The following is a 22547-nucleotide window of genomic DNA, read 5'->3' as shown; positions in this document are numbered from 1 at the left end:
TAGAGTGTGTAGCATGAACATGTACCATACACTATCCCCTGGTATTAGGTTATTCCTATACAGTTGACCTCAGTTTTGTATGCTGTAACTACTCCTCATATATGATGGGTCATTGGGATATTGCACGACAGGTGCATTATCCCCCACTGACCTTCTCCAACCCTGTCTGTCTTTCTAGTGGTGTTGCGTAATAACCCCTTCCTGCTGCTCTCAACAGCATCCTGCCAAATGTAACCTCTGACATTCTTATATTAGATATCACTGCTGCCCCTCGTATATTTTTTTATCGTGGTGTTTAAAGGCTTGTGCAGTGGTCTCCAGTAGCCTGTCAGCACCCCTGTCACAGTTTGACGATCATCTAGTTGGTGGAGCTACCGCCCCACCCCTCCCAGACTGCCCCTGGGTGGAGTATATGTTAATCTCTAGAGCACTCCTTATCTTAGCGCTGATATACACTACATTATACAGTAGACTCTCTGCTGTACTCTCTACTGTACCTACATCACTGTGGTGATCAAGGGATGTTATCCTATAGAGAAACTCCTGGGAATGGTCCTTTGAGCCTCGTACTCTAGTGGCCCAGCGCCTAATGAACAGTAGGACACTCCTCACTCCTGCTCTCTTTAATTAACTCAGTGAGGGAGAGGGAGCAGGTGAGGGAGGAGGGTGTTGAGGTTAAGGGAGTGAGGGGAAAGGGAGGAGGTGAGGGAGGGAGGGAGGGAGGAGGTGAGGGAGGGAGGTGAGGGAGGGAGGGGAGAGGGAGGAGGGTGTTGAGGTTAAGGGAGGGAGGGGAGAGGGAGATGAGGACTAAACTGGAACAGTAGTCCTTTGCTCTCAATACTCCCTTTCTTACTGTAATGAGGCGGTCATTATGAAGTGCTCCAGGAGAGAGGAGTTGGGCCTTCCTCTGGGAGCCTGCTGGGCACAGCTACGGTTCGGTGACAGTGCAGTGTGATATGAGGACACCTTGTAGAGTGAGACTGGTGAATATGTAAAATGGGGTCAGTGGTACTGGGGGAAGGGGGACTGAGGGAAGCCTTGCTGAGGCGACAGCGAGTGAAAGCCTTCTCAGCCTCCTCCACACTGGTCCTGGGAGAGAGAGGATATCCACCAGCTGACTCTGACTTCCTCTCTTCCTCTGGCTAATTCAGCCTACAGAATGGATTGGAGCCGCGGCCTGTAATACTGTCCCTGTAATACTGTCCCTGTAATACTGTCCCTGTAATACTGTAATACTGTCCCTGTAATACTGTCCCTGTAAAACTGTCCCTGTAATACTGTCCCTGTAAAACTGTCCCTGTAATACTGTTCCTGTAAAACTGTTCCTGTAAAACTGTCCCTGTAATACTGTAATACTGTCCCTGTAATACTGTAATACTGTCCCTGTAATACTGTAATACTGTCCCTGTAATACTGTAATACTGTCCCTGTAATACTGTCCCTGTAATACTGTTCCTGTAAAACTGTTCCTGTAAAACTGTCCCTGTAAAACTGTCCCTGTAATACTGTTCCTGTAAAACTGTTCCTGTAAAACTGTCCCTGTAATACTGTAATACTGTCCCTGTAATACTGTAATACTGTCCCTGTAATACTGTCCCTGTAATACTGTAATACTGTCCCTGTAATACTGTCCCTGTAATACTGTTCCTGTAAAACTGTCCCTGTAATACTGTAATACTGTCCCTGTAATACTGTACCTGTAATACTGTAATACTGTCCCTGTAATACTGTCCCTGTAATACTGTAATACTGTCCCTGTAATACTGTAATACTGTCCCTGTAATACTGTCCCTGTAATACTGTAATACTGTCCCTGTAATACTGTCCCTGTAATACTGTAATACTGTCCCTGTAATACTGTAATACTGTCCCTGTAATACTGTCCCTGTAATACTGTAATACTGTCCCTGTAATACTGTAATACTGTCCCTGTAATACTGTAATACTGTCCCTGTAATACTGTAATACTGTCCCTGTAATACTGTAATACTGTAATACTGTCCCTGTAATACTGTCCCTGTAATACTGTAATACTGTCCCTGTAATACTGTCCCTGTAATACTGTCCCTGTAATACTGTACCTGTAATACTGTCCCTGTAATACTGTAATACTGTAATACTGTCCCTGTAATACTGTCCCTGTAATACTGTAATACTGTCCCTGTAATACTGTAATACTGTCCCTGTAATACTGTCCCTGTAATACTGTAATACTGTAATACTGTCCCTGTAATACTGTCCCTGTAATACTGTAATACTGTCCCTGTAATACTGTCCCTGTAATACTGTAATACTGTCCCTGTAATACTGTCCCTGTAATACTGTAATACTGTCCCTGTAAAACTGTCCCTGTAATACTGTCCCTGTAATACTGTCCCTGTAATACTGTCCCTGTAATACTGTAATACTGTCCCTGTAAAACTGTCCCTGTAAAACTGTCCCTGTAAAACTGTCCCTGTAATACTGTCCCCGTAATACTGTAATACTGTCCCTGTAAAACTGTCCCTGTAATACTGTCCCTGTAAAACTGTCCCTGTAATACTGTCCCCGTAATACTGTCCCTGTAATACTGTAATACTGTCCCTGTAATACTGTCCCTGTAATACTGTAATACTGTCCCTGTAATACTGTAATACTGTCCCTGTAATACTGTCCCTGTAATACTGTAATACTGTCCCTGTAATACTGTCCCTGTAAAACTGTCCCTGTAATACTGTAATACTGTCCCTGTAATACTGTACCTGTAATACTGTCCCTGTAATACTGTAATACTGTCCCTGTAATACTGTCCCTGTAATACTGTAATACTGTCCCTGTAATACTGTCCCTGTAATACTGTAATACTGTCCCTGTAATACTGTCCCTGTAATACTGTCCCTGTAATACTGTAATACTGTCCCTGTAATACTGTCCCTGTAATACTGTAATACTGTCCCTGTAATACTGTCCCTGTAATACTGTAATACTGTCCCTGTAATACTGTAATACTGTCCCTGTAATACTGTAATACTGTCCCTGTAATACTGTAATACTGTCCCTGTAATACTGTAATACTGTAATACTGTCCCTGTAATACTGTAATACTGTCCCTGTAATACTGTCCCTGTAATACTGTCCCTGTAATACTGTAATACTGTCCCTGTAATACTGTCCCTGTAATACTGTAATACTGTAATACTGTCCCTGTAATACTGTAATACTGTCCCTGTAATACTGTAATACTGTCCCTGTAATACTGTCCCTGTAATACTGTAATACTGTCCCTGTAAAACTGTCCCTGTAATACTGTCCCTGTAATACTGTCCCTGTAATACTGTCCCTGTAATACTGTAATACTGTCCCTGTAAAACTGTCCCTGTAAAACTGTCCCTGTAAAACTGTCCCTGTAATACTGTAATACTGTCCCTGTAATACTGTCCCTGTAATACTGTCCCTGTAATACTGTCCCTGTAATACTGTAATACTGTCCCTGTAATACTGTCCCTGTAATACTGTAATACTGTCCCTGTAATACTGTCCCTGTAATACTGTAATACTGTCCCTGTAATACTGTCCCTGTAATACTGTCCCTGTAATACTGTAATACTGTCCCTGTAATACTGTAATACTGTCCCTGTAATACTGTAATACTGTCCCTGTAATACTGTAATACTGTCCCTGTAATACTGTAATACTGTCCCTGTAATACTGTAATACTGTAATACTGTCCCTGTAATACTGTAATACTGTCCCTGTAATACTGTAATACTGTCCCTGTAATACTGTCCCTGTAATACTGTAATACTGTAATACTGTCCCTGTAATACTGTCCCTGTAATACTGTAATACTGTCCCTGTAATACTGTAATACTGTCCCTGTAATACTGTAATACTGTCCCTGTAATACTGTAATACTGTCCCTGTAATACTGTAATACTGTAATACTGTCCCTGTAATACTGTCCCTGTAATACTGTAATACTGTCCCTGTAATACTGTCCCTGTAATACTGTAATACTGTCCCTGTAATACTGTCCCTGTAATACTGTAATACTGTCCCTGTAAAACTGTCCCTGTAATACTGTCCCTGTAATACTGTCCCTGTAATACTGTCCCTGTAATACTGTAATACTGTCCCTGTAAAACTGTCCCTGTAAAACTGTCCCTGTAATACTGTCCCTGTAATACTGTCCCTGTAATACTGTAATACTGTCCCTGTAAAACTGTCCCTGTATTACTGTCCCTGTAAAACTGTCCCTGTAAAACTGTCCCTGTAATACTGTCCCTGTAATACTGTCCCTGTAAAACTGTCCCTGTAATACTGTCCCTGTAATACTGTCCCTGTAATACTGTCCCTGTAATACTGTCCCTGTAAAACTGTCCCTGTAATACTGTCCCTGTAATACTGTCCCTGTAAAACTGTCCCTGTAATACTGTCCCTGTAATACTGTCCCTGTAAAACTGTCCCTGTAATACTGTCCCTGTAAACTGTCCCTGTAATACTGTCCCTGTAATACTGTCCCTGTAATACTGTCCCTGTAATACTGTCCCTGTAAAACTGTCCCTGTAATACTGTCCCTGTAAAACTAGCTACGGCTTTAGTCTTAAGTAACATTCAAATCATTCTCATGTGGTTCCTAAACTATGTATGTTAATGATGGATTATATGTCACTGGTGATATTAGTCAAGGGTCATCATTTCAGTCAATGTAAGGCATTTCAAGGCTTTTTAGAGCTCCATCAGGAAAAGAGGTTTGCCTTCCATTAAATCCCCTGCCTTAGGTCACTGGAGTCCATTAAGTCATTGTGGATTGATTGATCCTGCAGTTCCCTGAGTTGGCACATTGAGGGTTTATTGATGTCCAGCTTCCACTCTGACTGGTCTCACTGCTTCTCTCAGCACATAGTGTAGAACAGATTCAGCTACAGATGAGTCCTATTCTACTGGGTATCACTGGGTGGAAAATGTGCTGCATGAGTAGTTCAGGGGCAGGCGGGCGGGGAGGGGGGGTATTTTTTCATAAACAGGTGTATCGTAGGTTGTTTACACCCCAGGTGATCTGACATCATTCTCCTCCAGGCCGATAATGGACATGGAAGCGATTGGTTCCCATCATGTTCCTCTCTGAAGGGCGTGTGGAGACTTGATGTCGCCTTACCAGGGGATGCAGAGCCAGTGATGTAGGAGGGGTTCAATGACAAGCTGGCTGGTAACAGGTGGTGACAGGTGGGATTCAGGGGGCGTACCTGGAGGGAGGGGGCGGGTGTCTGTTTATGACATCATCATTTCAGAACAAGTGTGTGTGTTTAGCTAGGTCCAGGCCAGATGGAGAGAAGGGGAGATGTGACGTCACACCAGATAGGACCCACGTTGAGCTGGTGATTCAACCCGAACTGGGTTTGGTTTAGAGCAACAAGAGAGGGGAGGGAACAATTGTCTGAGGGAAAAGGGCATGCGTACCGTTAGTTTAAGCAATAAGGCCAGAGGAGGTGTGGTATATGGCCAATATACCACAAACCCCAGAGGTTCCTTATTGCTATTATAAACTGGTTACCAATGTAATTAGAACAGTAAAAATAAATGTTTTGTCATACACATGGTATACTGTCTAATATACCATGGCTGTCAGCCAATCAGCACCACAGATTATTTTGTCATGCCAGTGGAGTTCTTTCCTTGACATTTGGTCAAGACAGGTAAGGGAATCAGGTTGGCATATACTGTACACTGAGTGTACAAAACACCTGCTCTTTTTAAGCCTTGAGACAATTGAGACATTAATTGTGTATGTGTGTCATTCAGAGGGTGAATGGGCAAGACAAAAGATTTAAGTGCCTTTGAACGGAGTATGGTAGTAGGTGCCAGGTGCACCGGTTTGTGTCAAGAACTGCAACGCTGCTGGGTTTTTCACGCTCAACAGTTTCCCGTGTGTTTAAAGAATGGTCCACCACCCAAAGGACATCCAACTAACTGTGGGAAGCATCTCTGAGGAACGCTTTTGACACCTTGTAGAGTCCATGCTCTGGCGTGTTGAGGCTGTTCTGAGGGCAAAAGTTGGTGTAACTCAATATTAGGAAGGTGTTCCTGAGGTTTTATACACTCAGTCTATGATCCAAATTGTGACCAAATCAAAGATGTTTCAACCCCCCCCCCCCCAACCCCCACATCATTGACATTACACACACTCCCTGATATCTGCGTCATCCGTCTGTCCTCTCCACACCTCAACACTGAGCTGTAGCGGTCTGTATGTACAGGAGATTGATAGGGTTCTCCAGTATCATTATGACATTCTGGGTAATGTTGGACAGAGGCCTGGCTGAGGCAGATGAAGCCCCACAGAATGGCAAGGTACATCAGTCACAGCCTCCATGGCAGAGAGATGGGGAGAGAGAGAACAGTCTGTGAAATGTCTACTACAACACAGTTAGCTACAGTAGACTATGCCAGGAGGCAGCCTGCCTCACCTTTTATTGGAGAATGCTGCCCTCTAGTGGTGAGATACAGTGAGCTCCAAAAGTATTGGGACAGTGACACATTTGTTGTTGTTTTGGCTCTGTACTCCAGCACTTTGGATTTCAAATGATACAATGATGATGAGGTTAAATTACAGCTTTAATTTGAGGGTATTGCCATATCGGGTGAACCATTTAGAAATCACAACACTTTTTGTCTCCCTGTTTTAGGGGACCAAAAGTATTGGGACAAATTCACTTATGTATTAAAGTAGTAAACCGTTTTTAGTCTCATATTCCTTGCACGCTATGATTACATCAAGCTTGTGACTGAAGGAATGAATACAATTTTATTTTCGTGTCAAATCTCTAGTTGGCAACCCAGCCCCAATGGGATTAATTGACAAATAAACAAACATTACAATAATTCACTGTGATAGTTCTTCTTCCGGTGTTCTCTGCAGTAAGCATCGCATAAAGAGTGAAACAATTTAAGCTAAAAAAATCAATACATAATAGTAAATAAGGTTATCCAAACAATAATATTCCTAGAGCAGTAAAACATTTACATACATACATACATACATACATACATACATTACATTACATGCATACATACATACATGCATACATACATGCATACATACATACATACATACATACATACATACATACATACATACATACATACATACATACATACATACATACAGTACCAGTCAAAAGTTTGGACACACCTACTCATTCCAGGGTTTTTCTTTATTTTTACTATTTTCTACAATGTAGAATAACTATCAAAACTATGAAAAAAACACACATGGAATCATGTAGTAACCAAAAAAAGTGTTAAATAGATTCTTTTTTGAGATTCTTCAAGGCTGTTGGAAAAGCATTCCAGGTGAAGCTGGTTGAGAGAATGCCGAGAGTGTGCAAAGCTGCCATCAAGGCAAAGGGTGGCTACTTTGAAGAATCTCAAATGTAACATATATGTTGATTTGTGAAACACTTTTTTGGTTACTACATGATTCCATATGTGTTATTTCACTATTACTCTACAATGTAGGAAATAGTCAAAATAAAGAAAAACCCTGGAATGAGTAGGTGTCCAAACTCTTGACTGGTACTGTACATAACATATAATATAACATATAAAGATACAGAAAAATGAAACAGAAGGCATTTGAACCCAGTCTGGCACAAAGAGAAGATTCATGTGGGAGACAAGCCTATACACCATCTATATACACACGTACCATTTACCACATAGAAGATTCATGTGGGAGACAAGCCTCAGATGCAGTGCCTTAGCCCAATAGATACATAGTCTTTCCTCTCCCATTTAACCACAATACTGTTTCAATACGCAGAGGCAATATCCCTTATCTGACCTGTTTCAATACGCAGAGGCAATATCCCTGATCTGACCTGTTTCAATCCGCAGAGGCAATATCCCTGATCTGACCTGTTTCAATACGCAGAGGCAATATCCCTTATCTGACCTGTTTCAATACGAAGAGGCAATATCCCTGATCTGACCTGTTTCAATACGCAGAGGCAATATCCCTGATCTGACCTGCTTCAATACGCAGAGGCAATATCCCTGATCTGACCTGTTTCAATACGCAGAGGCAATATCCCTGATCTGACCTGTTTCAATACGCAGAGGCAATATCCCTGATCTGACCTGTTTCAATACGCAGAGGCAATATCCCTGATCTGACCTGTTTCAATACGCAGAGGCAATATCCCTGATCTTACCTGTGCACATAGCGACTCTACAAAGTTGTTGGATGCATTTACCATTCATTTACAAATGAATGGTAAATCATGTATTGCGTCATTTTGGAGTCACTTTTATTGTGAATAAGAATATAATTTGTTTCTAAACACTTCTACATTGATGTGGATGGTCCTGAATGAGTTGTGAATAATAATGATGAGTGAGAAAGTTACAGACGCACAAACATCATACCCCCAAGACATGCTAACCTCTCACCATTATAATAACAGGGGAGGTTAGCCATTTTTTAGGTGGTTTGATATTTATGCATCTAAAATTCTCACTCATCGTTATTTACGATTCATTCAGGATGATATGTAGTCATGGTAGCATCCACATGAATGTAGAAGTGTTTAGAAACATATCTATTTTTATTTACAATTAAAGTGACACAAAATAAACTCACCATTCCTTTCTATTGGGCACAAAAGAATCAGAAACACAACCAAAACAAACAGGAAATGCATCCAACAAGTGTGTAGTCACATGCTTGATGTAGTCATCGTGTGCTAGGAACATGGGTCCATGGAATACACTTTGGACTACTTTAACAATCATAGAAGTGAATTTATCCATCCTAACACGGGGGGGGACTATGCACAAAAAGTGGTGTAATTTCTAAATCGTTCACCTGATATGAATGTCAATATCCTCAAATCATAGCTGACATTCTGCACTTACTTCATAGTCATTGTATCGTTTCCAAAGTGCTGGAGTCCAGAGCCAAAACAACAACATGTGTCACTGTCTCAATACGTTTTGGAGCTCACTGTCTGTACCTGTAGAAACGCATCATTCCCAATCGTGAGTTCATATCAGACCTCTGCAGCTATGTGTTTTGTTGGACTGAACAAGCTGATATTGAATGTGTTTACGTACAGTGTTCTTGGTGATTGTTATGCAGACCATAAGTACACTCTGGATACAGATGACTTGTTCTATTGTTGTTTCCTACAGATTCTCTCCGTATCAGTACAGAAAGAGAGGCTGTAGCCAGAAGCAGACTAGCTACGTTGTTGTGTTGAACAACAGAAACGTGCAGAGCTAGCTGTGATTGCGTAACGGCTTGTCTTGTACAGTAATTACATAATGACAACAAGCTTATATAATGATAACAAGAAGGCCTGTCCGAGTGAAAGCGTTGCCTGTGGGTCTGCATGGTGCGTTAGGCCAGCGTGGAAAACCAGGTCAAAGCCTCGTCGGCTCATCTTCTCCACTCTGTTTCTTCCCCATCTTTGGTCTCTCTTTTCTTCTTCTCCTCCCTTTGCTCATCTCTCCCTCTTTCCTACACTATATGAGCTCCTTTCCCATCGCTCCTCATCAAACCTGTTCTCTTCCTCCCTATCGTATCTCCTCTTTCCTCACCTCCTCTACTCTCCTCTCTTCCCTTGGCAGGCAGCTGCTGGAGCTGCAGCGGCTGAAGGAGGTGGAGCGGGAGCGACTGGAGCGGGAGCGTCAGGAGAGGGAACGGCTGGAGCGTGAGATGCAGGAGAGGGAGCGTGAACGTGAACGCCAGGACCGGGAGCGCCAGGAGCGAGAGCAGGAGCGAGAGCGGGAGCGCTCCGAGCGGGAGCGCTCCGAGAGGGAGCGCTCCGAGAGGGAGCGCACTGAACGGGATCGCCTGGAGGGCGAGCGTCAGGAGAAGGAGAGAGAGCAGCTGGAGAGAGAGAGGGCGGAGAGAGCGAGGGAGCTGATGGAGAGAGAGAAGCAGGAGAGGGAGAGGATGGAGAACGAGACGCGGCAGGAGCAGCAGTTGGACAGCGAGCAGTTGGACTGGGAGAGAGGGAGACACATCTCCAACGCCAGTGAGTAGCCAAGGCTTTTTATTTACCACTTACACACACCTTAAACACACTCACACACATGCATGCACATACTTACACATTTACACACACCAACACACATCTGATGTCCAGGACAGAGCAAGGTAGTACAATAGACACTGAAGTCACAGGACCGAACAAGATGACAGATCAGAATAGTCACCAACAGGTGAGTGGGTTTAGCTCTCACTTCCTTTAGCAGTAGTTCTTCCAAAGAGCCGTCTTGGGTGTAAAATCCCAGCGTGGCATTTAACTGGAGTCTGAAGCGAACGTTGACTATACTCAGCCATCCCTGGCCTCTCGTTACTTAATGTGACTTGTAGCCAGGCTCCTCTCCAATCTCTCTCTGCCCATATGCCTGTGTGTTGGACGGGCACGGGGAACAGCTTGAGTGGCCCTAGGGCATGGGGAGAGTGTTTGTGTTGTCTCAGCGAGCAGGCAAACACGCGCGCACACACACACACTCCCCCCTCTCTTCCTACTTATGTTTGACCAGGGATGGCTATGTCTACTGTATGTGTTGGTGGATAGTAGGCTACCCTAGCCAGCCTGCCCAGCAAAGCATAGGCAGGTGAGGGACTCAGGTTCTTGGAGATGGTTGGGGGAGGATCAAGGATGAGAGATGGTCATTGCTGCTATATATTAAGCCAGCGGGGGGCCAGTGTTGGCATGGTTCAGTGCCACACTCATCACATTAGCTGGGCTAGATTCTCCATGTTAGTCAGAGGCTAAAAATACATCAACAAGGCTAACATGCTGCCTGCCTACCCAGGGGGAGGGGCCATCATATTAACATTACCATGAACATGTCTACGGCATTATGGTGTCGAGTAGATTTCATTTTTCCTCTGGCATTTTGTGCAATAAATGTGTACACGACACAATTTCCACAGGACATGACAAGACAAACACCATCATTAATGTTGCACTGCATGTTAACATTTGGGGTGCTTTTGAAGTGTGCGAATGCACTTTTCATATGCTTCTTGTTGTCTTTCCTGCAGGAAAAACATATATGTGTGCTATTGGCCTACTGTACATAGCCTCGCAAAAACATTGGGTTGGATTTCCAATTCCATTCATAGTATGTGTAGTATCTCATTGGATGTCTGTGGAAGTCATGCTGTGTGTTGATCACCATGCTCTACCTCTAACTGAACACTTAAACCAACCCGGTGTTGTGGAGGAGGGGTCTGCTAGTAGGGCATGTGCGGATTGGCTTCTTGATGTGTCTGTAACTCTGTAGAGTCTGTCTCATGTCACATTAGAAACAACAAGGAGTCTGATGGAAATCCCTGCTAAAAAGTGGTGGTTTTAAGCCCGCCCCTCACTCCACTGGTCTCTCTCTTCTTTAGGCCACTCTAGTTAGTGTGTATGTCCATTTTGGGCTTTAGTGAGAGGTGTGTGTGTGTGTGTCTTTATGGGTTACTACTCTGGGATCACAGAGCAAAGCTGGGGCCTGCCTGTGGCCACTAACCACCCAGAGAGGGGGAGGAAAAGGGGAACAAGAGGGAAGGGGAGTGGAGAAATGAGAAAAGGGAGAGAGGCAGAGAGAGTGGGGGGGTTCCAGTTAGTGGAGTTGTATCAGAAACACAATGAGCATTCAGAACGACTCAACAACAGCCAATCAGGACATGGTCTGTAAGAAAGTGACATGACATAGAGTGAAGTGGTTTGGAATGGAGGACAAGAATGTTGGGGTGTGTGTGTGTGTGTGTGTGTGTGTGTGTGTGTGTGTGTGTGTGTGTGTGTGTGTGTGTGTGTGTGTATTCACCACATGAGTATATGTGAACGAGTGTGTCTATATGCTGTAATGTGTGGAGGTGTGCCTAGTGCATTTCTCAGCAAGAGCCCAGGCTTCCCATACGGCGTAGGTGTGTGCGCAGCCTACCACTGAGGGTCAGTGGAGCAGAATGAGGCCGACACAAAGGATTAGCAGCATTAGCCCTCAGTAAACATATGGCAGGAGCGGCCTCAGCTCTAGGCTCCCTCTAGGCTAACACTAGGCTAACACTAGGCTCACTCTAGGCTCACTCTAGGCTAACACTAGGCTAACACTAGGCTAACACTAGGCTAACACTAGGCTCACTCTAGGCTCACTCTAGGCTAACACTAGGCTAACACTAGGCTAACTCTAGGCTAACACTAGGCTAACACTAGGCTAACTCTAGGCTAACTCTAGGCTAACACTAGGCTCACTCTAGGCTCATCATTCTGATAGAAAGCTAGCTAATGGAGAATTGCAAGTGATTGAAACTGTGTAGTCACCCAAATATTGAAGCATTTTATTATCTTGGGATAAGTTTCTACCAGAGTCTGTGCAATCAGTCAATTACTGAAACCAAACATGTCCAAATTGGTTAAATCTCTCAATTGTGGTGCCTTGACTTCCAAATGTATAGGATACAACTGTTCTGCTTGCCCAGTCCTGGTATGGACGATCTATGGTTTTCTGCTGCTTCTCTATCCATATGTACACATTATGACACATTGTCTCTAGAGTCTGCCTCTGGTTTGGTCTAACCCCGTGTACTAATAGTAGCATCTTTTCTGTCAGAGAAAGACATCAAGAAAAAGGAGATTTAGGTCTGCTAGTTACCTGCTTCATTTACCCCTTCTCTATTCTTTCTGTTTTCCCCTTTCTCTCTCTCCTCTTCTGTGTTCTTTCCCTCTTGTGTGGCTGCACGGTGGCTGCTTCTCCCCTCCTGTCCTGTCCATCTGATGTGTGTAGCATTTGAAAGTACCCTCTACACCCCTCCGCCTCCAGAGTACTCCTCCAAGACCTCCTCTACGTCTGTGTCTCCCACCACCCCCAACTACCCTCCACCCACCCCGTCACCCTCATCTGCAACACCCCCCACCCCGCCTCTACGACACTCTGCCTCCCGATTCGCCACCTCACTCGGCTCCGCCTTCCATCCGGTCCTGCCCCACTACGCCACAGTCCCCAGGCGACAGCCTGTCCCTCCCACGCCCCCTGCCCCAGCCCCGGCAACCCCCTCCAAGTCAGTGGTGTGGTCAGCAACCAACTTCAGCCCCCTGCCTCCCTCGCCCCCGTCATGATCAGTAGCCCGCCGGGCAAGGCCACTGGCCCACGCCCAGTCATCGCCATCCCGGCTCCCAGCCCCTTGTCACAGAAACACCCCTCTCCCTCCCCCAACGGGCCCCCATGTTCCCCGCTCCTTCACCTGTCACCATCGGCAACAGCAGCAACCCCACCCAGCCTCCTCCTCCTCCGACCCCACCTCCCCCTCCACCGCTGCCCCCTCTCTCCCTGTCCCTGTCGTCGTCCTGCCAGCAGTCGCCCGTCGTCTCCCACATCGCTCCCCTTGTGTCCTCTCCCTCATCCCAGCCTGCTATTGTCCCTTCTCCTTCCACAGCTCCCCCTGCATCTGCTGACCTCTCTGTAAACCTCTCTGTGCTGGGAGACTCCTGCTCCATGGCTCCAGAGGCCTCTCAGCCTGCAGACCCTCTGGCCCAGCAGGGTAAGGCCTCACCTCTCTCAGCCTCTCCTCTACCTCCACCTCCGCTCACCCACTAATGGGGTGCCAGGGAGCAGGGGGCTGCCCTAACCAACTGGGCGCCAATACTGGCTGCAGCTGTGACTAGCATGGCTAATGTGGTTTTGGCTGGGTTCTATGTGGCTGTTGAGAATGGTCTGTAGGTGCTTGTCAATCTATGTTGGTCATGTGTGTCTGTCTGACTCACCTTGGTCAGAATGCTCCTTCCATGCATGTCCATGCTGTTGCTTTTATGGTCTTGAGTTGTCTGGTGATCTCTCGTGGGTGTGAATGGGGTCTGGTTGTTAGGCATGGCGTGTATGTTTGTTTGCCCTCTTACAGACAGGGGGTTCTGATCCATCTAGACATCACTCCAGTCTGGAAGGATCATTGTCTCATTGTTTCTCTTTTGCTTGTTTATTTTCTCACCTCAAATGATTATTTTTCAGCCATTTGTCATGACCTTATTTTGCCATGACTTTTCAACCTCACTTGTCATGTCAGTGTTAATCAAGGATTGTATGCGTGTTACGAACAGTAAGGGGCTGACGGGTGGAGAGTTGACTCGTCTGAACAGCTCTTTTATTTCTACTCCCATCCTTGTTCACTTGATTAGGTTTGTTATCATGATGCTACTGTACGTTTCAGGGGATGGAGAGGGTCGCTAATGCGGAGATATTAACAGAAATCTTTATGAAATTATGAATAAAGATTATGAAATTACTTAATTGGCCAAACTCAGTGGCAGTTTTTTAGAGTGTCACAAGTTAACCAGGGTACGATTAGCGGCTGGAATCAATAATATATAAATGATCATTTCTCCCTCTGCTGAATAGAATTATTAACAGATAAATCACATCTGTGTCCTCTGCATTTGATATGTATCATTCATTTATTATCCAAGCCACCACTGCACTGTCTGTGTATACTGATATTCCTCTATTATGGCTTATTGATCCAATCATCTGTCTGTGTTGAGGAATGATTTCATAATGATGATGATGATCATAATGATTTTCTACAAGCTAATTATTAGTTAATACTTCTCTATGTGGTTCAGTGGTTTGGGGCTGCTCTTATGAAGATATTGACCTAACTTAGACCGCTCGAGGTCCTGTGTCCAATGCATTTTTCACTGTGCGTCTGTGTTTGTGTGTACATTTTTTGCCTTGTTTGTGTGGGATGTCTCCATTTGCTTCCATCAAATGGATACATTTAGGCCATAACTCACTAATGTGCATGTTGTATGACAAACAACACGTGGATGTAGCATGTTCATACCGTGTATAAAGTTGACCAATAAATGGTCAAGCCTGATAATGTTAGTATTGATGGTGAGTATAGAATGGGTACTTTAGGAAGCCTGAGTTATGTGTGTGAGGAGAACACTAATCAGGAGAGAACTCCTGACTCTGCTCTTTCTGTCCCAAAGTTTGATAATGACCATTTACTCTTCTTCCCTCCCCCCCCCACCCAAACAGACACAGCGTTGACTCTTGTGCTACCCACCCCTCCTCCCCCTCCCCCCTCCCTCCCGGTTCCACTGTGACCCCCACGGCCGCTGCCCCACCAGGCCCTCCTCCCCCTCCCCCTTGCCCCCACACTCACTCCTACCAGCGGCGGGCCTTCTTCCCCACCTGAACCGCCACCTCTCCCCGGTGGCCAGGCCCACCCTCCCCCTCCCCAGCCCCTCCCCTGCCACCTGGTCTCTTCTCCCCGTCCGAGGACCGCCCCCTGTCCGGGCTGGCTGCTGCCCTCGCTGGAGCCAAGCTGCGTAAAGTGCCAAGGGTGAGAGGCTAACACACACAGAAACACAAACATCTCTACCCTTGCACAGACACAAACTGTTTATCACATCCCATATCCTCATCCCAGGATAGGGGGCTTATCCAACACCAGTCACAGTGATCATGTAGCCAAACTGTGCTTCACTCCACCACGTACTGTACTCCACCATACCTGACCTCCAGTTATGTGCCTCTGTAAGATGGCCTGCCACTACAACAATATCATGTCCTTCTCTCTGTCCCCTCAGAGTGATAGTGGTGGTGATGCCGCAGCTGCTCTGGCTGTAGCCATGGCTGGGGGTTTGGCTGGCTCTGCAGGGGCCAAACCTGGAGGGAACGGCCCTCTGGGTGGAGCACCTGGAGGAGGGGGGCTGATGGAGGAGATGAGCGCCCTGCTGGCCAGGAGGTGACATTACATTACATCCCCATCTACAACATGAGAGGACAATATTGAGGATGGGGGAGGAAATATCACAATAAATCTGTGAATTCCATGAGTGCAATATCATTGCAGACCATGTAGCTGTCGGGTCAGCCAAAACATTATTTAAAGTTAGAAGTTAGATTATTTTTGTTTAGGCATACAGTACAACCTGTTATGAGGTTAGGAATATATCTTAATATTCTGTATTGTTTTTCAGGAGAAGAATTGCAGAGAAGGGATCATCCCCTGAGCCAGAGCAGCGAGCTGTGAGTATGACTGCCTGACTGGCTGACTGACTGACTGACTGACTGACTGACTGACTGACTGGCTGACTGACTGGCTGACTGACTGGCTGACTGACTGGCTGACTGGCTGGCTGACGGACTGGCTGACTGACTGACATGTTAAACACTATTAATGCACACACAGTTAGTCCATGCAACTTATTATGTGACTTATAATTTACCCATCTATATTTCAGTAGCCTGGTGTTTGTTTTCCCTCTCCTGGATGTCTTTGGGGCTTCATATTTTTTCTTTGATGGTCATATTAGTGACATCGAAGAGGATCAATGGCTTTTCTTTAGTGGATTATTTACTTAAAAACAGGTCATATATTCACACCTGTTTATCTGAAGCTGCCTGACCTATATCTTCTGACCTTTAAATGCCCTGTACTTCTCTCCAATAGGATGAGAGCGGAGAGGGCAACACAACTCCCAAAGTGTCAGCCTGTAGTACACCTGGTGAGTATAGTATACAGTACAGGACTGTAGTGGTCAGAGATATATGAAGGACCAGAACAGCAACATGCACCTTCCACATTCAGATAACCAATATCCTAGTTAGTTTTAGCCAGCAGTTCATGTAGTTGGACAGATCTATTTGTGTCTGTAGTTTAGCTCATATTTTTCAGTCTGTGGTTTGTTTGTATTTTTTTTGTTGTCTCCTGATAGTGGTTCAGTTCTATCAGTGTAATATGTCCAATGCTTTTTTTTGTTTCCTCCTCAGACATGCCCAGAAAACCTTGGGAGAGGACTAACACTATGAATGGTAGCAAATCCCCGGTCATTGGAAGGTAAATACCAGCATTCCATCCCATAAATGGGCTTAGATTTCAACCGTGTGCTTTCATGTGAAAATGTCTATATTACATAGTCACTGAGTCTAAAGCTATAACCGGGACAAACACGACTGCGTCCAAATATCCACTCCCTATCTGAATCACTGAGCGCCTCAGCATTGCCGCTCATCATCACGTGACTAAAGAAGGAGCACAGATCATAGCATGTCACACTGCTGGGGTCCGACCCCTGGGCTTGCTGGTTTATGACTGGTTAATAACATGACTAAAACATGCTTGCCGCTAGGCTACCGCTAGCTAGGCTGTCCGTAGCAGTGAGTGTTCCTGGGATGTGTCAATCAAAGCCTACAATTCCAGGTTTAATTGCAGGGATTTAAATGAGGGTTTGTCGACGAGAAAGTGTTCTGGAAATACACTTCTAGTATGTGCAAAACAGAATGCTGCCCTCCCCACAAGTCCTTTTTTGTTTTCATCCTCTGAGAATGTATGATATTTTTTAGATGAACTTCCTTATAAAGAGGCCGGTTTAGCATTTTAGCATATTAGCAGGAAAAGACAATTACCGGATCCTTAGAAAATTCCAAAGCTTTATCAATGTAAAGTTAACTGAAAACAAATCAATGTATCATCAGTAGCTGTTGTTTTTCCAGATTCCCTGGTAGCTATACTCAGTCTGCTGTGTGGAGCCTGTATGTTTGGTGTGGGTTTGATTAGGGAGGGGACCTGGGGTTACAGGACAGCCCTTTTAAAAGCTAGTCTCTCTCTCACAGACGTGTGTCACCGTGGAGATGGGTTCTGATATGGTAAACAGGTATACAGGCCTGTAGTGACACATCTCCTTTTTACTCCTTTTGTATAATTTGCTGTGCTTGAAGGGGGGGTTGGGTTTGTGACTTGTAATTCCCATATCTCTATTTTGCCAACAAAGTAATCACCTGATTGCTAATGAACACTAGGTATAAAAATGGTTTATTGTTTATACATGAAGAACCAATCTAAGTATCTACGAATTCATGTAAACTCTTCCAATTGCTTTGCTTTAGTATACACACATACTCAACACTGACTCTGTGGCTGTGTGCTACTGTATAGTGAGCAAGATAGAGGAGACCCCTCCCAGTGCTGTGAATATTCACATCTGTGCCAACTGTCTCAGAAGAACCCCATAGATAAGGCCACACAGACCTGCATTCGCAGATGGGCGTAAGTAATTCCTCCCCCATAAACTGGTATTCATATCTGACCTATAGAGGAGGCCAGAGGACCAGAGACCACTACAGCAGACATACAGACGCAAACACACGCACACACACACACACACACACTACAGAAAGACAGCTGTTGGGAATCGTAACAAGCTAACATTCTTGTAACCTAACGTTACACCTTTCCTACTCTCTTGGCTTCCACTTTCTCCCTGGCAAGCTGTTGGCTGTTCACGGAATTCATTTCCTCACCGGTTTCACACTCAGAAAGTGTGTCATTTTCTTTAATCATTTCCTGCAGTTGTAGCCCATGGTGATTTTCTTGTTGGCAATGGTTTCCTGTCACAGCTGATCCAGTAGCGGAGATGCATGGCTGTGTGTGGCTGCTGCACTGTTTGTGCATGCTCTAACTATAGCTGCCTTTTTCTGAACTCTGACACACAACGTCAACCTGATTGTGTTTGAATTGGGCTGTACTACCCAATGTTAGCTGTGTGAACTCATACGGCTGGTGTGTGTGTAACATGTTTGCTTTGGTCTGGCTTTACCTCAGGCATTAAGCTATTCTACTAGAGATTCCAGTCATAGGACAGTTTTCCAGTTCATTTACTGGTTCACTTTGCCTAAATCGACACTGAACAAAAACATAAACGCAATGTAAAGTGTTGTTCCCATGTTTCATGAGCTGAAATAAAAGATCCCAGAAATGTTCCATATGCACAAAAAGCGTATTTCTCTCAAATTTTGCACACACATTTTTTGCATCCCTGTTAGGGAGGATTTTATCCTTTGTAAAATGCCACTCTAAAATGTGAAGTTTTATCACACAACACAATGCCACATACAGTTGAAGTCAGAAGTTTACATACACTTAGGTTGGAGTCCATTAAAACTCATTTTTCAACCACTCCACAAATTTCTTGTTAACAAACTGTAGTTTTGGCAAGTCGGTTAGGACATCTACTTTGTGCATGACACAATTCATTTTCCCAACAATTGTTGACAGATTATTTCACTTATCACAATTCCAGTGGGTCAGAAGTTTACATACACAAAGTTGACTGTGCCTTTAAACAGCTTGGAAAATTCCAGAAAAAAAAATAAAAAATAAAAAGAAATCAGCCAAGACCTCAGAAGAAAATGGTAGACCTCCACAAGTCTGGTTCATACCTGGGAGCAATTTCCAAACGCCTGAAGGTACCACGTTCATCTGTACAGACAATAGTACGCAAGTATAAACACCATGGGACCTTACAGCCGCCATACTGCTCAGGAAGGAGACGCGTTCTGTCCCCTAGAGATGAACTTACTTTGGTGCGAAAAGTGCAAATCAATCCCAGAACAACAGCAAAGGACCTTGTGAAGATGCTGGAGGAAACAGGTACAAAAGTATCTATATCCACAGTAAAACGAGTCCTATATCGACATAACCTGAAAAGCAACTCAGCAAGGAAGAAGCCGCTGCTCAAAAACCGCCATTAAAAAAGCAAGACTACGGTTTGCAACTGCACATGGGGACAAAGATTGTACTTTTTGGAGAAATGTCCTCTGGTCTGATGAAACAAAAATAGAACTGTTTGGCCATAATGATCATCGTTTTGTTTGGAGGAAAAAGGGCGAGGCTTGCAAGCCCGAAGAACACCACCTCAACCATGAAGCACAGGGGTGGCAGCAACATGTTGTGGGGGTGGCAGCAACATGTTGTGGGGGTGCTTTTCTGCAGGAGGGACTGGTGCACTTCACAAAATAGATGGCATCACGAGGAAGCAAAATTATGTGGATATATTGAAGCAACATCTCAAGACATCAGTCAGGAAGTTGAAGCTTGGTCGCAAATGGGTCTTCCAAATGGACAATGACCCCAAGCATAGATCCAAAGTTGTGGCAAAATGGCTTAAGGATAACAAAGTCAAGGTATTGGAGTGGCCATCACAAGGCCCTGACCTCAATCCTATAGAACATTTGTGGGCAGAACTGAAAAAGTGTGTGCGAGCAAGGAGGCCTACAAACCTGACTCAGTTACACCAACTCTGTCAGGAGGAATGAGCCACAATTCACCCAACTTATTTTGGGAAGCTTGTGGAAGGCTACCCGAAACGTTTGACCCATATTAAACAATTTAAAGGCAATGCTACTAAATACTAATTGAGTGTATGTAAACTTCTGACCCACTGGGAATGTGATGAAAGAAATCAAAACTGAAATAAATCATTCACCCTACTATTATTCTGACATTTCACATTCTTAAAATAAAGTGGTGATCCTAACTGACCTAAGACAGGGGATTGTTACTAGGATTAAACGTCAGGAATGGTGAGTTTAAATGTATTTGGCTAAGGTGTATGTAAACTTCCGACTTCAACTGTATGTTTCAAGTTTTGAGAATTTTACAATATGTCCAGCCGGCCTCAGAACCGCAGACCACGTGTATGGCGTTGTGTGGGCGAGCGGATTGCTGATGTCAACGTTGTGAACAGAGAGCCCCATGGTGGTAGGGTTATGGTATGGGCAAGCATAAGCTACGTATAACGAACACAATTGCATTTCATTAGCTGCAATTTGAATGCACAGAGATACTGTGACGAGATCCTGAGGCCCATTGTTGTGCCTGTCATCCACCGCCATCACCTCATGTTTCAGCTTGATAATGCACGGCCCCATGTCACAAGGATCTGTATACAATTCCTAGATGCTGAAAATGTCCCAGTTCTTCCATGACCTGCATACTCACCAGACATGTCACCCGTTGTGCATGTTTGGGATGCTCTATATCGATGTGTACGACAGCGTGTTCCACTTCCTGCCAATATCCAGCAACTTCACACAGCCAGGAGTGGGACAACATTCCACAGGCCACAATCAACAGCATGATTAAATCTATACGAAGGAGTTGTCACGCTGCATGAGGCAAATGCTGGTCACAGCAGATACTAACTAGTTTTCTGATCCACACCCCTAAAATTATTTTAAGGTATCTGTGACCAACATATGTGTCTGTATTCCTAGTCATGTGAAATCCATAGATTAGGGCCTAATGAATTTAGTTCAATTGACTGATTTCCTGATATGAACTGTAACTCAGTAAAATCTTTGAAATTGTTGCTTGTTGCGTAATTTACAGTGCATTAGGAAAGTATTCAGACCCCTTGAGACTTTTTCCACATTTTTTTACATTACAGCCTTATTCTAAAATTGATTACATTTGGGGGGTTTTCTTCATCAATCTACACACAATACTCCATAATGAATGAATAAAAAAATTAAATAGCACATTTCCATAAGTATTCAGACCCTCTACTCAGTACTTTGTCGAAGCACCTTTGGCAGAAAATACAGCCTACAAGCTTGGCACACCTGTATTTGAGGGAGTTTCTCCCATTCTTCTCTGCAGATCCTCTCAAGCTCTGTCAGGTTGAATGAGGAGAGTCGCTGCACGGCTATTTTAAGGTCTCTCCAGAGATGTTTGATCGGTTTCACTCATGGATATTCAGAGACTTCTCCCGAAGCCACTCCTGCATTGTCTTGGCTGGGTGCTTAGGGTCGTTGTCCTGTTGGAAGGTGAACCTTCGGCCCAGTCTGAGGCTCTGGAGCAGGTTTTCATCAAGGATCTGTCTGCTCTGTTCGTCTTTCCCTTGATCCTGACTAGTCTCCCAATCCCTTCCACTGAAAAACATCCCCACAGCATGATGCTGCCACCACCATGCTTCACCGTAGGGATGGTGCCAGGTTTCCTCCAAACGTGACGATTGGCATTCAGGCCAAAGAGTTCAATCTCGGTTTCATTTGACCAGAGAATCTTTTGTTCAGTATAGATTCAGTTTGCTCAGAGCATAATGATACACAAACTAACAAATCAAGTTCATGAAAGGATCTTATACTGAATGTGGGCAGCCAAAGGGTTAGGTACCCTGTCAAATACGCTCAGCTGTTTTCAACTAGTGTAGTTATCAATTTTGACACATGGATATGAAAATCATTATTGTACATTATTCTCTACCTTGCCAGATTTGTAGATCAATTTCCCAATACTGAATTTTAAAGAATGAATGTTGGGGTATGATGACAATTATCTCTGTGTGTTAAATTCTTTAACTTCCTATGTTTCTTGCTGTGTTTTGAAATCAAACTGTTAATTTGAATGAATTTGCACTTTCTTTCAAGTTGTTTACATTTGTAGTTGCAAAAAATGCTTATGTAACTGTTTTTTTAAAAAGTGATTGAAGTATGATGAGTGAATGCAGAATGTAGAGGGGAATAACCCAGCCACAGTAGATACTTTTCTGTCTGGTTTTCCTCCAAGAGTGACTTCTGGACTCCCCCTCGACTACAGCCCCAGTTTAGGTATACTACTGTAACTTTTTCTGTTCATCTCGTCTACAGACCGAAGTCCACAACCACACCGACTGGATCCCTAAGTGCCAACGGGGTGCCAACAGAAGGTCTCGACTACGACAGATTGAAACAGGTATTCAGAGGACAGACTTGCTGTTTGCTGGCAGAACAGTGGAGCT

General features: G+C 44.4%; 1 pseudogene; it reads left to right on the top strand.

The window, feature by feature from the left end:
- LOC115140408 (protein enabled homolog) overlaps positions 1-22547 on the top strand; it is a 184013-nt pseudogene that overhangs the window by 157777 nt on the left and 3689 nt on the right.

Source organism: Oncorhynchus nerka, linkage group LG13 (assembly GCF_034236695.1).
Source record: "Oncorhynchus nerka isolate Pitt River linkage group LG13, Oner_Uvic_2.0, whole genome shotgun sequence".
Lineage (NCBI taxonomy): Eukaryota > Metazoa > Chordata > Actinopteri > Salmoniformes > Salmonidae > Oncorhynchus > Oncorhynchus nerka.
Note: the sequence above shows the minus strand (reverse complement) of the source record. Positions and strands in the feature narration are given on the sequence as shown.